General features: G+C 46.0%; 1 long non-coding RNA gene across 8 annotated transcripts in view; it reads right to left on the bottom strand.

Annotated features, from left to right (window-relative positions):
* Positions 1 to 15,033, bottom strand: part of LOC130601459 (uncharacterized) — an 86,345-nt gene extending 71,312 nt beyond the window's left edge. For 3 of the 8 annotated variants that reach the window (XR_008972681.1, XR_008972685.1, XR_008972682.1), the window contains exons 1-3: positions 14,768 to 15,029; positions 9,419 to 9,594; positions 5,203 to 5,376 (exon numbers count right to left, since the gene is read on the bottom strand). This is a non-coding gene — a long non-coding RNA (uncharacterized LOC130601459). Of the gene's footprint in view, positions 1 to 5,202; positions 5,377 to 9,418; positions 9,595 to 14,767 lie in introns of all 8 variants that reach the window. The other 5 variants (XR_008972678.1, XR_008972675.1, XR_008972680.1 and 2 more) reach the window with 5 other exon arrangements.
* Positions 15,034 to 16,633: the final 1,600 nt, after the last annotated feature.

Below are 16,633 nucleotides of genomic sequence, written 5' to 3'. Positions count from 1 at the left end.
AGTTTGTGAATCCTGTAATTTTATGAAAATACTCCAACTGCTCTGCATTCTTCTCCCAATTCCTGTTCCCAGAATTACCAGGTTACATAAGGGATCTGGGGTGCCAATAATGAAACATTTTCTAGTCTCCAAGGTAGCACAGAAATGCCTGAAATTTGGCTGACATTCCTCCTCCCTCCAAAACCAACCCTAGAAGGCACAGAAAAAGATCTCTAAATGTTATTTATAAACAGTGTCATTAATTATCAAGGCAGAAGCTCCTTACTGTGAGGGTGCTGAGGCACTGGCACAGGGTGCCCAGAGAAGTGGTAAATGCTCCATCCCTGGCAGTGTTCAAGGCCAGGCTGGACAGAGCCTTGGACGACATGGTCTAGTGTGAGGTGTCCCAGTCCACAGCAGGGGTTTGGAACTGGATGACCTTAAGGTCCCTTCCAACACAAACCATTCCATGATTCTGTGACTGGAAAACTACTGGCTTAACTGTGCCCAAACCCTTGGTCAGGAATATTGACAGGTTCCTGCACTCCCATCAGGTCTTCGAGAAAAGACAAACAAGAGAAGACCAAAAAGGACGGTTTGGCAGCACAGTTTTCCAACCTTTTCAATATTACCAGCACCTGATGTGAGCACTACAATAAGTATGTATGGCTTTAATGAAACACATGAGTTAAACTGACGTGTCCTTCCAGGATCGCTGCAGAAAGCACTGTCAGATCAGTGAACAGATTAAATCCTGCAGGAGCTCTTCTCCACGAATGACAGCAAAACACAGCTTTGGCAAGTTATTGCTTCGACTTCATTATGACTCTGGTCCAAAATGACTTTCAGTGGGAGACTTACTGCTTTTTCTTAGCAAATGCCTACATCAAACACACAAAGGGCATCTTCACTACCTGGTCACAATTAAGAGGATGGTTAAATGGTCCACAGGCTTTGTCCAAATACACCAACACATTTTAAAGGAGTAACACAAACACTCAAAAGTCCAAATCCCCCCCTAACATTAAATATTTGTGTCTTAAAGTTACTGTATATCAAGAGCAGAAGACAACTGAACCAATGGCTACAATCTAAAAGCTGTAAGAGAAGCTGGATGTCCAATGCTGTATCAAAGTTTCTTGTGCTGCTCAGAATGATTTGCCTGATGACTACATTATAGACACACATAATATAGTATATTATATACTATATAATGTAGATATATTATGTTATGACTATTGTTACAGACGAAGCACTGGGCACCAACTCATTGTGCTACCCCTCTGTCTATACCTGTATGTATTTCTGGCACTGAGGACAAGTGCCACCGTGTAACCTGGATCCACACATCCCTGTCAGGATCAAATGCAGCCTCCTCCTGTCCTCAAAAGTAGATGTAGCTCAGATCAGCTGGCCAAGCAGTGTCATGAGTGTGCTGAAAACTGAGAGTGTGGATGGCCACAGGACACTTCAAACCCACTAAACGTTGTTTCCTTTAACAGTACAGGCACAGCTTGTTCCCAGGTTGAGCATCAACAACTGAACAGCAAATTATGACCTAACAAAAAGGGTAAATGACCAGGGAAAGGCAAATCTGCCATAAAGAAAAAGGTGAACCCGGCAGAGGACTGGATGGCACATGTAGAATCCCAGACTAGTTTGGGTTGGAAGGGACCTTAAAGCTCATCCAGTTCCAGCCCCTGCCACGGGCAGGGACACCTTCCACTAGAGCAGCTTGCTCCAAGCCCCTGTGTCCAACCTGCCCTTGAACACTGCCAGGGATGGGGCAGCCACAGCTTCTCTGGGCACCCTGGGCCAGCGCCTCAGCACCCTCACAGGGAAGAGCTTCTGCCTAAGAGCTCATCTTAGTCTCCCCTCTGGCAGGTTAAAGCCATTCCCCTTGGCCTGGCCCTACAGGCCCTTGTCCAAAGCCCTTCTCCAGCTTTCCTGCAGCCCCTTTAGGCACTGGAGCTGCTCTAAGGTCTCCCCTTCAGGAGCCTTCTCTTCTCCAGGCTGAACCAGCCCAGCTCCCTCAGTCTGCCATATGCAGCCTTTAAACCCCAGAGCACTGTTTTCTGCAATAGCAGTTTCATTGTCTACTCACCAAATACCTTCCCAAGCACTGGTACTGCAGGAGTTCCTTTTCCTTCCTTCTCATCCTCTTCATCCTGAGCTCAGCCTCAAAATGTTTTGCATGGGCATGTGGTAAAACTAAGTTTAGATCTTCTGTAGAGTAAAAAATGGATCCAAAATGGACCCCTCTGCAGAATTAAAACCTCCAATTGCAGTCCTGTTCATTTATCTTTCAATACAGTTCATGTGCTGCTATTACAGTAACATATGGCAGGGTGTATTTTTTGAAGTTGGAAGATCTTCAAGGAAGAGAAGCAGCATCATTGTACAAAAATGCTCATGTACCAAAGCAAGCTCTTTTTCGAGTGAATTCCACCTAAGACTTTAGGATGTTAATCCTCTCCTACCAACACAAATACCCCTCCACATTGAGCACAAAGTTGCTTTTGCACAATTATCTTTAGACTGCTTTTCATGGCAGAACATCAAGAAATAACAACTACGAAGGAAGCTGAAGTTCTCCACGTAGAACAACGATGAGAAAAGGAAGAGTAGATCTTACTACTTGCTGTTTATAGAATCACAGAATAGTTTGGGTTGGAAAGGACCTTAAGATCATCCACTTCCAACCCCCCTGCCATGGGCAGGGACACCTCACACTAAACCATCTCACCCAAGGCTCTGTCCAACCTGGTCTTGAACACTGCCAGGGATGGAGCATTCACAACCTCCCTGGGCAACCCATTCCAGTGCCTCACCACCCTCACAGGAAAGAATTTCTTCCTTATATCCAATCTAAACTTCCCCTGTTTAAGTTTTAACCCGTTACCCCTTGTCCTGTCACTGCAGTCCCTAATGAAGAGTCCCTCCCCACCATCCCTATAGGCCCCTTCAGATACTGGAAGGCTGCTCGGAGGTCTCCATGCAGCCTTCTCTTCTCCAGGCTGAACAGCCCCAACTTTCTCAGCCTGTCTTCATACAGGAGGTGCTCCAGCCCCTGATCATCCCCGTGGCTTCCTCTGGCCTTGTTCCAACAGTTCCATGTCCTTTTTATGTTGAGGACACCAGAACTGCACACAATGCTCCAGGTGAGGTCTCATGAGAGCAGAGTAAAGGGGCAGGATCACCTCCTTGAAACTAGCTTGAAACTACTCAAGCCACTAAGAGACTCCCTTAAGCTCTCTGAAAAATCAGCCAGCCAGACGACATTCATCCTTATCCATCTGGATTAGATGGGTATAACCTTTCACAATGCAAGTTAAGTGAGATGAAACCCTCAGGTCCAGAGGGACCAGAGCTCTGAAGCGCTGCAGAGATGGTATTTGTGTTACAAATCTGGGAAGGAGTTACTGTAAACAAAACACATACTGCATCACTGCCAACACCTCAACAGTGCTTCAAACCCTGCGTCAAGAGCCTAAAATAGAAGATACTGGAAACGTCGTCCCTGAAATAGGCTCAGGACCCTCCCGAAGGTAAAAACAGACAATGTGAAGGCATCAAGCACAACCCTGACTGCAGCGAGGGCTGAGCAGTCCTCCCTCATATGTGACACACAATGGAGTCAACCTCTTTATTTCCAGGCCTCAGTAACAACAACAAATCCTGAGCATTGATGTCAGGGAGATTTCTGCCTATGGAATGACTATGAGGTTGTTTCCTTGGGAATCATGGGAAGCACTCAACATCTGACCTCCAAGTTACTATAATTGCTACAGTGACTATACAGTTGTATAGTTACTACAAGTTACAACTCCTTGAATGAGTATTCCCCCAAACCACAGACACTTTGTGTTAATTTATCTTAATTATTAACTGGCAGTAATGAAAATACCCCTCATCTTCACTGTCCTGAGCCCATTCCTTAGTGTCTGTAGTCAATCTCTACTTATTTTATGGGAACAAACAGTGTGCTCTCACCATCCTTCAATCCCCTAGAATCATAGAATAGTTAGGGCTGGAAAGGACCTTAAGATCACCCAGTTCCAACCCGCCCTGCCACGGGCGGGGACACCTCACACTAAACCATCTCACCCAAGGCTTTGTCCAATCTGGCCTTGAACACCAACAGGGATGGAGCATTCACAACCTCCCTGGGCAACCCATTCCAGTGCCTCACCACCCTCACAGGAAAGAATTTCCTCCTTGTATCCAATCTAAACTTCCCCTGTTTCAGTTTTAACCCGTTACCCCTTGTCCTGTCACTACAGTCCCTAATGAAGAGTCCCTCCCCACCATCCCTATAGGCCCCCTTCAGATACTGGAAGGCTGCTCGGAGGTCTCCACGCAGCCTTCTCTTCTCCAGGCTGAACAGCCCCAACTTCCTCAGCCTGTCTTCATACAGGAGGTGCTCCAGTCCCCTGATCATCCTCGTGGCCTCCTCTGGACTTGTTCCAACAGTTCCATGTCCTTTTTCTGTTGAGGACACCAGAACTGCACACAATGCTCCAGGTGAGGTCTCACGAGAGCAGAGCAGAGGGGCAGGATCACCTCCTTCTACCTGCTGGTCACTCTCCTTTGGATGCAGCCCAGGATACGGTGGGCTTTCCCCAAGAGAGCAGAGAACATCTCTGTGGAAGCAGACACCTACATTCAGCCCTGGCTCTGGCATCATTTGGTGGCCACAAGAGCATTCCCAGCCTGCTAGAAACTGAGATCTATCAACACTAAACCCCAGCTCTACACTGCTATTTACACAGCTTTCAGACCAGCCTGCACTCCTGGAGAGGAAGCCACGCACAGGCCAAAAGGGAACAGAAAAAGTTCATTAACCTCAGCCCAAAGGCTGCTTCTGAGTCTGTATTTGCACTTTGTGGTAGTGTCCATTCACCCACACACAAACCTGAGCCTGAGCCTTCCCATAACGTGGAGGGTAAAGCACCCCGAAATTTCCAGCCAGTCAGATCAGTCACTTGGATGAACAATCACTAACTAACGTGCTGAAAGATACACTCCAAAGGGGTTAGATTTGGGGTTTGATTGGGTTGGGGTTTGGGGTTTTTCTCTGGTAGGGTATTAATAACCCCAGACTGACACCAACTCATCTTAAAACCCCCAAACCAGCTCAATTGATACACTGCCACTGACCAGACAATCAGAACGTGGTAGCACACAAATGAAACCTGATCTTTAAGGACAGATTTATCTCACTCCATTTCTTCTGGTGAAGATGTTGGGGGTTTCCTCATTCATTTAAGCTCTTCTGGACAACCAGAGTGGAGACGGGCACTTCCTAAGCCAGCCGAGGCTGTTGATCCCATCTTGTCATGGCTATCCCCATGTTAGTGGAAGAACTGCTTCTTAGCAATACTTGTCTCTCTACATCTTTAAAGGAAGTAAGCGGTTTTTAGAGGTTAAGCACTCCAAAATCCCACAGCTTACACAGAGCTTGGCTGGTCACCAAGGGATCTGGATCCCACTGATGGATCCAGGGGCACTGCTGCCATCCCACACCTCAGCCACACAACCCCAGCTCTGAAGTAACTATCACCATTCCTACATTCCCCACACCTCCCAGAGGCCTTGCTGTGGGATCGCTATGGCAAGAAATGCAGGCAGGCCCTGATGACATCTCAAGGTTGTGGATTTTTCCACTGATTCAAGAGAGGAAGGAAAACCAGGCAAAGCTGCCAACCACCCAAACCACACCGAGCTGCTCCTCACAAACACCATTTCCTTCATATTTCATTTTCAATCTCACTCATTTTACCCTTTTATGTCACAAAACTCCCCCTTCATTTCACCCACAAAGGCACTGCAAGCCTTCGCCTTGCTTTTCGCCACGCCACAGTGATCCACATCACTCTTTCTTAAGCACCCCATTGACTGACAACTCCCTGCAAGTGAAAACACCAGTTCCCAAGATTGAAACACCAGAGTGGGCTTCAATCCACTCAGCTTCCAATGCCTGCTAGGGCTCTATAAGCATTCTGGGTGTCAATTCCCACTTACCAACCTGGAGGAACACAGACAGGAAGCCCTCTGACCACAGAGATGCTGACAGAAGGGTGAACCAAACCGCTCTTTCCACTGGCTGAGGGCAGCATCCATAGTTGAACATCAGCCTGGTGCCATTTTGGCTGCTGCAGAACATTCCAGCTGGATGAGAGCCACAATCCCATATGGAGAAATTCTCTGGTAGGATCCATGTCAGAGTGATTTGAGTATCTCAGAGCGCATGAAAGCTCAGAAAGCTCAAACCCTCCTTCCAAGAAAAGCACAGCAAGAAAGGACACAGAACCAAGTTCAACAGGACAGGGAGGCTTCCCAGGTTCGGCCTCAAGTAGAAAATAACATCATGGCCCTATGCATGGCAGGTCTAAGTGACAAACATCACCTCTGGAGATGCACAAACATCATCTTCTGAGATGAAGGTGGCCCAACTGCAGGATTTCAGGGGGTCAGATAAGCTCTCAGCATTGGCAATGTGACGCAAACACTGTATTTTTAAGACACCATTCATTACCCCTTCTTCAAACAGCTCTCAACACCCACAACAGAAGCAAGGCTTGACCCAGTCCTGAACTGCGTGCACCATCTTCACTGCTGGAGAGCAACTACAACACACTCAAGTTCTCTATTTGAACCACCAGTTTTCTCTATTTTTAGTTACACAGCTAAAGAATCCCTGCTTAAGCAGCGGGTTGGCCAAGATGACCTCTGGTAGAGCCCTTCTAACCTCAAGCTTTCTGTGATTAAGAGAAAAGGAAGCTTCACTAGAGGAAACTAAAAAGAGCAGGCAAGAAGGTGAATGAAGGTTTCAGGGGCTGACAGCTTGCTAAAGACCTTGTGTTGCATAGGGAAGAACAGGGAAAGTATAACTTAAAAAGAAAGAAAACGAAACATTAAGCATGCAAAAGGATGTCCTTCAGAAAGTGAAGTCGCAGAAACACAGACTGGTTTGGGTTGGAAGGGACCTTAAAGCTCACCCAGTTCCAACCCCTGCCACAGGCAGGGACACCTTCCACTAGAGCAGCTTGCTCCAAGCCCCTGTGTCCAACCTGCCCTTGAACATTGCCAGGGATGGGGCAGCCACAGCTTCTCTGGGCACCCTGTGCCAGCACCTCAGCACCCTCACAGGGAAGAGCTTCTGCCTTATATCTGGGATACAGGAAAACAAAAAAACCTCGGCAAACTCAATGTATTTGATTTTCCATGGCAGGGCTTTGGGGGGGTGCTGTGAGAGGCTGCTAGAAGATTCCCCCATGTTCAACAGATCCAACACCGGCAGCTCCAAGATGGACCCACCACTGGCCAAAGCTGAGCCCAGCAGTGATGGTGGCAGGGACAATGTATTTAAGAAGGAGAAAGAGTTTGTACAACAGCAACTGCAGCTGGAGAGGAGTGAGAACATGTGAGAGCAACAGCCCTGCAGTCCCCATGGTCAGTGAAGGAGGAGGGAGAAGGTGCTCCAGGCACCACAGCAGAGATCCCCTGCCAGAGCAGGGGGATGCCCAAAAGAGGCTCTGTCCCCATGGGAAGCCTGCACTGCATCAGGCTGCTGGGAGGACCTGTGGCCCTGTGGAGAGAGGAGCCCACACAGAAGCAGGGGAAGAGTACAAGGAGCCATCCCCTGAGGAGGAAGGAGCAGCAGAGACAAGGTGTGATAAGCTGAGCACAACCCCCATTTCCCCATCCCTCTGCACCACTCATGGGGTGGAGGTAGAGAAATTGGGAGTCAAGTTAAGCCCAGAAGACTGGAGGGGTGGGGGGAAGGTGCTTTAGTTTTATTTATTACCCTACTCTTATTCAACAGGCAATAAATGGAAGAGATTTCCCCAAACTGAGGCTGTTTTGCCCATTACAGCAATTGCTGAGTGATCCCTCCCTGCCCTTACCTCAATCCACAAACCTTTCGTTGTATCTTGTCTCCCCTGTCCAGCTCAGGAGGGCAGTGACAGAGCAGCTCTGGTGGGACCTGGTCAACCCACCACTAAAACACAGAACACTGAGGACTGATGTGCAGGAGACAGCTTTATCAAACACACTGACAGTCAGAAGCTTATCAGGAAGTCTGCTGGGCTGATAGGTGATAAAAAGGTACAAGATTCATCAAGGGACAGCCATGGGGAGGGGAAAGACCCTCAAAACCCCTTTCTTTGCCACAGGAAAACCCAAACAAATTCACCATTCAGTACGTAACAATTTAAGGACCTTCCAGCCTGCAGAGAGGACAAGGAGAGGGGACAAAGCCCACCAGGGATAAACTACCCAGAACACAGATTCAGCCAGATTAGCAAGGAAGCCAGAATGCCAAGTGATGGGCTGCAGTCTGCAGGACACACACAGGAGGGCTCAGAAGCAGCTCTGATTAATGGCATACTGGGAGTCCCTGGAAGTTAGCAACAGCTCTTGAAGCAAACTCAGCTGGAGTGCAGGAAGGAGGAAGGTCTTATTAATCACCAGGTCATGGACATGCTGAGAACAGAGCTGTTTATACACACACAAAGCAGTAAACTGCTGTACAGGTCTGTAGTTAAGACCTCTCTCATTAAACTTCACAATAAGGATACAGTATGAGGTCTATTAAAGACAAAACATGAAGTGCATCAAGTAGTTATCCCCAGCCCTTTCCTTCCCGCTAGTTATTATACAGCGTGAGAGAGAGAAAATGGAACATGAAATTCAAGTGCATTAATGCAAGGCTCTGTGTTGAGACAAAAAATAGGTGACTCCACATAGAAAATGATGGGTTCCAATTTAGTTTTTCCTGATTAGGAAAGACCTTGGAGTCACTGTAGATAGCTTCCTGAAAGTGCAGTTTTCACAGGGCTTCATAACAGGAGCACTGGAAAAGCCTGTTTCAAGAGTAATTAGGAAGGGGACAGACACAGCATGAGGAAGCAGCAGGATGACACCTCACGTTCCTATCCTGAACTCTGCTGGTTTGGACATCATCATGGAAAGGGGGTAACACAGGGAAAGAACAGGGAAAATGGGACTTACGGAGCAGCTTGCACATGAGGAGAGATGGAAGTGAGCAGATTCCTCAGCCTGGAAAAGAAAGGACTGCAGGGAGACGGGTTCAAACTGAAACAGGAGCAGTTCAGGTTAGATATAAGGAAGAAGTTCTTTACTGTGAGGGTGCTGAGGCACTGGCACAGCTTGCACAGAGAAGACGTGAATGCTCCATCCCTGGCAGTGTTCAAGGCCAGGCTGGACAGAGCCTTGGGTGACATGGTCTGGTGTGAGGTGTCCCTGCCTATGGCAGGGGGTTGGAACTGGATGATCTTAAGGTCCTTTCTAACCAAAACCATGCCATGATTCTATGAGACTGGATATACAGAAGCACTGCACGAACAAGAGACAGGTACCACACAAACACCTTGAAACAAGCATTAGCTTTCTTCTCAGCGTGAATACATACCCTGTGTAATGCACAGCTCTTGGACACCAAAGACAACAGGGTTGACACAGGATTAATCCATGGAAGCAAACATGGGGCTGTGGCTCAGGGCTCCCAAACTGCAGGCTGCTGGAAGGATCCATGACTATGGCATGTGGAGCAGAACAACATTCCCTTTTCTTCTACGCTTCCCTAAGCTGCAGCTACAGGCTACCACCAGAAAGAACCAGCTTTATGCTACAGGTCCTTTTGATCTGACCCAGTTTCCTTAATACCACATTATATGTTTGATTACAGTAACATTGCTAGAGAACAAGTAACAGTTCCATTGCTAAGGTAATTATCCCCACTTCATCATCTAAACCCAGTGCAGATTTATGATTGTGAGATTTATTCAATTGCTTCATTTCCATTACTTAACATTGTTTTTCCATACACTGGCAATGCAGAGAGAGATGAAAAGTTAAGTACCAACCACACTGCTTTTGGAAGAACTCCTAAAATGAAAGTGTTATGCTGTGAACAAAGTGGGTTTGGCCCTTTTTAACATTCAGGCATACAAACAGGTGAATCCCTTCCCCACCAGATCCTTCTCAAAGGTGAAATTCCACATCCACAGCCTGATGATGTATCTTGCACAGGAAATCATCCATTCCTCCAGCAATTTCTTACTGCAACCCCACATTCCCAGTGAAGTGACTACAAACTGAGCTGTGCCTCGTGCAGAAGCAGATGTACCCACTTTTGGCAGGACTCGGTGCCATTTCAGCACCTCTTTCCATAGGGATCTGTGCTGGGATCTGCTCCCAGCACTCAGTGAATTCAGAAATGACATGGAAAGGGCTCAGCAGTGACATGACGACATCTGTTGATGATATGAGGTTATCCACAGTAACAAAGACGGCAGATGAGTAGGACAAACTGAGAAAGGAACTGGGCATGGATCACTGACTGGACAATCCAATACAGCAGTGAAATTCACAAAGCACCTCAAAGTTAAGTGTGAAGAAGGGTATCTGGAGACGGGAAAAGTGGTCCTGACTTCACCTATAGGTCAACAGGATCTGAACTGACTCTTAACAAGTAGAGATAATAGACAGGGATGAATTACATCTCTCCCAGTACAAGAAGTGTGTTTTAAATGGACCTCAGGTTCAAAACCTAACAGAAGAATCCGGTTCCTCACTCAACAGGCAGCTATGTCAGTTAAGCTGTGGAACCACAGACATTACACTTCCCAACACTCCTCATGGCTTGAAAGGGAGATTTCACAAGGTCTCAAAACAAGGCCAGTACCTATCATAAAGGAAGACGTCCAGCTCAGTAAATCCAGGCACTACACATCTGGAGACTGAACAGCATTAAGAAGGAGGATCCTGCATTCTCATTCCATTCCTGTGCTCCTCAGTTGCCCCCCTTTGGCCATTGCTGGCCATTGCTCATCCACTGCTCTAGATGAGTATAGAACCACTGCTCTTCTACTCCTACAATCATATTGTCTAACATGGGTGTAATATCCCCAAGAACTAAGCATTAGCACCTCTTCTTGCCCGTTACAAATACCCAAATGTTCACTGTGGATAGCAGTTTAAAGCCACATTCCATCTCTCTACCAGATATGATGCTGTCATTCTCAAGTCTTACTTTTATTTTTTAATAGCAGGAAGAGGAAAAAGACATACAACCTAACAGAAGGAGTTCAAATCACAAAGGGGGAGATGTGAATAGATTAATACAAGCAATTCTACTTCTAGAAGTAGTGTTTTATTAGTTACTTCATTGATTCCCAAGGCTAAACTGGTCCAGAATGATGATAAAGCAGACTGACCTTTCCATTCTATTCAGGACTTCCTGAACTACACTGAGAAAGCACATCCAAAATGCACAGCACTAATACCTTTCTCCCCAGCACCTCTCTCATAACTAAGCGTCAGGTCCATCATTTAGTAGGTAGTTCTATCTTCAAAGCCACTGAAATAGCAATGCTGATTTGATGCCCATAAACCACTCACCCACCTGAGTATGGTAAAACTGTTCTCTCATTTTGAAAGGGTGTTGCAATTGCTGTCACTCATTGCTCTGAGCAGTGACTAGGCACTTGGATGGACACAAACAATACACCGGAGTACAGTGTGGTTTACTCAAATTCCATGGGTTTACAGTGCTACTGATAGGCAAAACTAGTGTCTTGTGTTGATGCATCTGGAACATGTTCATTATCACTTTGGGGCAAGTGATTTTAGCTCTCTTCTGCTCTCCAATGAGCCAGAGATGGCTCTAAAAGCCTTAAGATACATTAACTTTACATGGTGTCTCAGTGACCAATATGCCCAGCATCATTCTAGTCCTCTGGGAAAGTGAAAATCTCTTCTACAACCTGTTAATGGGATGCTTGATGTGTCTGCCCCAAAACCTCCACACATACAAGGGTCAGGTTATCAAAAGGGTCTGATCATTATCAGTTCCCTCCTCCACTAACAGGAAGGTGACTTGCTGTCTGTCCCTCTTTCCCTGCTTTTTCTGTTTTTACCCTAGGCTCCCCTTGCCAAATGGAAAACTCCCTTTGAAAAATCCCACCCTGAAACATCACCTGGATTTCCAAACAACAAGAAGGAAGTGTTACCGATCCTAGGAAACAGTCCTACCTACTTAGCAATAGGTATTCGAATGGCACTTTCAAACTACCACACTGTAACTGACTTTTTCAACACAGTTGTTCTGACAGTGTAGAAACAGAAGAAAAATGGAATCTCTATATTCAATTAAACTGGAGGAGAATCACCCTATCACTATTCCCACTTTTTTCCTTTCTAAAGGACATCAAGCTCTTCAAACATGAAGCATAACGTCAATCTTCTGTTACAGAAAGCAGAGTACAAAGAAAATATTACTTTTTATGGGTGCAAACAGCACTAACTCTTAATAGCCAAAGCCACAAAAACTCCTCCTATGCGCTCAGTCACTTACTGAACAAACCACTGCTCCTCAGTTTCCACTCCCCTTCAGTCCTGTAGCACTTCTCAGGGATTATTACAGGATAACCTATACACAACATCGGACATCAAGCCTGCTTTGCCACTGTATTTTCTTTCACACAGACCAGCTGCCTAAATTTAGCCCTGATGTTTTTATCTCTATTAGGAACTATGTGAACAAGCTCCATGCGGCTCTCCAGCATCCTTGATAGGGAACCACAGGCTTGCATAGGAAGTCTGGAAAAGCTGCCAGGGTAAAATGTCTGAGTTGGGATGAGGAGGAGGCGCATGTGGGTTGTACCAGTAATCAAGTGCAACTCCACTCAGCATGGGAAGCTCTGGATTGGGAATGCAGTGTGGGGAAAAAAGCAGAGATGAGTACTCATATGAGTACTCTAGTTACACACTGCAAGTTTGTGAAGTGTTAGATACTGATGCTGTATCAGTGGTCCAGGCTGGACCAGCAATGGGGAGAGACATGTTCCTCTCCAGAGGGACCTTTTAGAGGTAAGTCATCCCTTCAAGAGGGTCTGGAACAGGCAGCTTCAGGGGGCTGGTCACCATCTGCTTCAGCACTACCTGGAAACTGAAGTTTCATGATTAGATTCTAACCCTACAGTATTTGAGGTTAAGACATCACAGAGGCAGCTGCATGGACTTATAGGGGGGTCCAAGAGGAAGCTTCTCCTCTGTGTACGCTCTTGGGAATCCTGCACTACTGCACATGGAATTGGATGATCTTAAGGTCCTTTCCAACCCTAACTATGCTACAATTGCTACCTGGCTATTACATCAGTCTTACACAAACACACAGATATGCTCTTTCACAACTACCCACTTCCATCTCTGAGTTACTCAGGCTTCTTGGAAAGCAAAATGTGTGGATCCACACACACCAGCTACCCCCACTCTACACGCAGCACATCTCAGTTTGTTTCATCCTCGCTGTGCTTGGTGCAGACACTTCACCAGCAAACTCCTTTCACATCTGAAACCAGGTTTTGGGAGACAAACACATCCTCCTCAGCTCCATACTGAAAGGAACTTAACAGCCTGAAGAATTACTTCAAAAAGAAAATCAATTTGGCAGTTCAGCCGTGGTGACAATGAACCAGTGAACTGGAAATGAAATATTAAGGTTGCAAACCGCACTTGTAACTCGGCTGGTACCTACGAGTGTAGCTTCTTAGATTCTCTAACAGCTGTAAAGGTGACAGTGGAGAGGTTCAATTTGTATCCCCTCCAATCACAAAGCTGCCACACACAGCTTCTACTTCTTCTTGGACCCACCGTATCTAAAACACAATGATCCTCTTGTGCTGTGGAAGGGATGGAATGTGAAATCCCATCCACATCCCAACAGAATCCCACAAACATTTTGGCAGTTTCAATTTATTATGTAAAGCCCAGATGGCATCCCAAATATTTCTTCTTCAAAATTTAGAACTTTTTTTTTTTGCTCAAAATAAACTGCACAAAAGCATCACGCCTGAAATGAATGACACAAAAGCATCAAGCAAGGTATCCAAACTTAACTGAACAGCTATCTGGGCTATGGGAAAAATGCAAATGTGGCTTGCTCCATTTAACTTCACTGTCAGAAATGAAGATTTTCTCCATTCAAATATATTTGAATGACTGGCAGAGAAGGAAGATCTAATAAGCAGATACATCCAGGAACATACTTTGAGGAGAACCCTTCCAGTTAGCTAAAGCCTCACACTGCTATCAACTTCTGGAGCCATGTTTCAAGCTTTCAGAAGCAGACTTGCGCTTTTTGCTGTCATTATTCTAACAGACTTCCTCTGCTTACCTTTTGGGTTTCTCTGTGCAATTTCAGTTCTGAATGTGGGCATGTGGTCTTCAAACTGCTGCTTCTCCTAACAAGCTAAACCTGATTATCAATGCAGTTTCAACACCAACTTAATCTCTGCGTACCCTTTAAGCTATGGGATAAAGATCGATCCCTGATTCTGACTGTCATTTTGCAGTGAGCCCACTCCTACATTCCTTTTAGATCCATCACTTCACTGAATGCCAAAAGAAATCTCAGTGTACTTGGCATGAAGGCTGCACTTCCTATTTTTATGCTCCCACTAATGTATGCTCCATTTTAGTCCTTACCAGCTTAAAATCATCCATGAGGAAAGATGCCATCCAGTGCAAAACAGTTCGTGCAACTGTTTCACTGATGCAAAATACTCTTCACCCACGTTACCCTTCCATCAGCACCTTTAGCCTTGATTTTCTCTTTAAATATCCCCAAAAAAAGGAAGAGAGAAGGATCCATAGTAATTTTCTTAAAGGAACAGTATACAGTCACATTAATGTTGTTGCTCCTACTCCAACTTGCAGCATCTCCAGAAAAGAAATCAGCACTTTTTAATTGTACTACCTTAACTTTGCTGGCAGAAGCACATTTGATTCTTCAAGACAGATGAAGTGCTCTCTCCAGGCAAGAATCCCTTATATCTGGCACAGGAACACTCCATCCTGTTTAATTATTCCACAGGTGGTTGCCTTGGAAACTGCCGAGTAGCTCTTGGATTTGAGGTATCCAGCACGAGGAAGCAACAAGCCTTTGTAGCCGTGGCACTCGGATTCGCGCTGGCTGCGGCAGCGGGGTGGCAGAACGGCCATGAAAACCTGAAAGAGATGGTTAAAATTAACCAGAGGTTCATCATACTGCTCAATTCTCCCCAAAATAACATGTCAGGAATGCTGACAGCCCCTTATACCAGTGGATACAAACCACTGCTTCAGAGGAACACTGCTGATAGAGCTTCCCAGCACCGAGCATCACCTTCGGGAGGACAGCGCTGAAACACTGGTGCCGAAGATGCTCCGTAGCTCAGTTCTTAAGATCAAGCAATATGAGCTTCTCCTCAGCTTGCACAGAGACCTTCCTGAGTGTCTGGTCAAGCAACTGCCTGAAATTCAGTGCTATTGTTTTTCTTTGAATAAAAATAGACTCCCTATTAATAGCTCTCATCATGAATGCTGAATCACTGTATTTTGTATCATACAGCAAATTGCTTCCAACTTCATTTAGCCTTCAAAACCAGGCAAGTTGTGTTTGCTTAAAGCACAATTAAAAGCCTGGCAAAGCAGCTGATTAATTCTGCATTCATGCAGCTTGTATAAAGTATAGAAGAATTTTCCTTTCCCCCCTCTCTGATTTCTCATTATTTCAAAAGCTGAATATTTGGCATTCAAAACCACACAGAACCAAACAGAACCCCGACCACAACACCAGCCCAAAACCTAATTACATTTCTTGTCATTGGTCAGAGTTATTCAATTCAGTCTTTCAAACATCAGTTGTCTCCTCACATTCACACTGTGAACACAAGAACCACATTAACAGTAAGCCTTAGGAGAAGGATATTCGCTAAGGCTCTCAGTCATGCAGATGGTCCCTCCAGCACCCACAGCTGTAGGATAAGGAGGATCTGTGAATACATCCCAAGCTGACAGTGATTTCTCAAGCCCTCACTTACACACAGAATCACAGAATGGTTTGGGTTGGAAAGGACCTTAAGATCATCCAGTTCCAACCCCCTGCCACGGGCAGGGACACCTCCCACTAAACCATCTCACCCAAGGCTCTGTCCAACCTGGCCTTGAACACAGCCAGGGATGGAGCATTCACAACTTCCTTGGGCAACCCATTCCAGTGCCTCAGGACCCTCACAGGAAAGAATTTTTCCTTATATCCAATCTAAACTTCCCCTGTTTAAGTTTTAACCCATTACCCCTTGTCCTATCACTACAGTCCCTAATGAAGAGTCCCTCCCCAGCATCCTAGGGTAGGCTCTCCCATTCCGCCTTGCTCTCAGTCTGGCAACTCAGTACACTTCTGGTTTGTGCAAACCAGCACAGCCTGATTTGGTCCCAAGGGTAAGTAACTGCTCATGTGTCTATTCCTGCCTGTTCCATAGTCCTCCCTCCTAGCACTCTGCTCCTGTAGACACTGACAAAGTTAAAGCAAACCTCAGGACCACTGAAAACCCATCTCTGAACTTACTCAGTAAGCAAACTGCATCGCCACCATCCCTCTTGCCTTCCTTCTTGAATCACCTGCTTGAGTGAGAGTTAAAATAGGAAGCAGTTTTCCTTCCCTCTCCTCTACATCAGGGACTGTAATGATAGGACAAGGTGTGATGGGTTCAAACTGAAACAGGGGAAGTCCACGTTGGATATAAGGCAGAAGCTCTTCCCTGTGAGGGTGCTGAGGCGCTGGCCCAGGGTGCCCAGAGAA

Source organism: Pezoporus wallicus, unplaced genomic scaffold (assembly GCF_028554395.1).
Source record: "Pezoporus wallicus isolate ANWC-B61680 ecotype Strahan unplaced genomic scaffold, APGP_CSIRO_Pwel_v1 contig_8817, whole genome shotgun sequence".
NCBI classification, from domain to species: Eukaryota; Metazoa; Chordata; class Aves; order Psittaciformes; family Psittacidae; genus Pezoporus; species Pezoporus wallicus.
The sequence above is the reverse complement of the archived record's forward strand: the minus strand, read 5'-3'. Positions and strand labels throughout refer to the sequence as shown.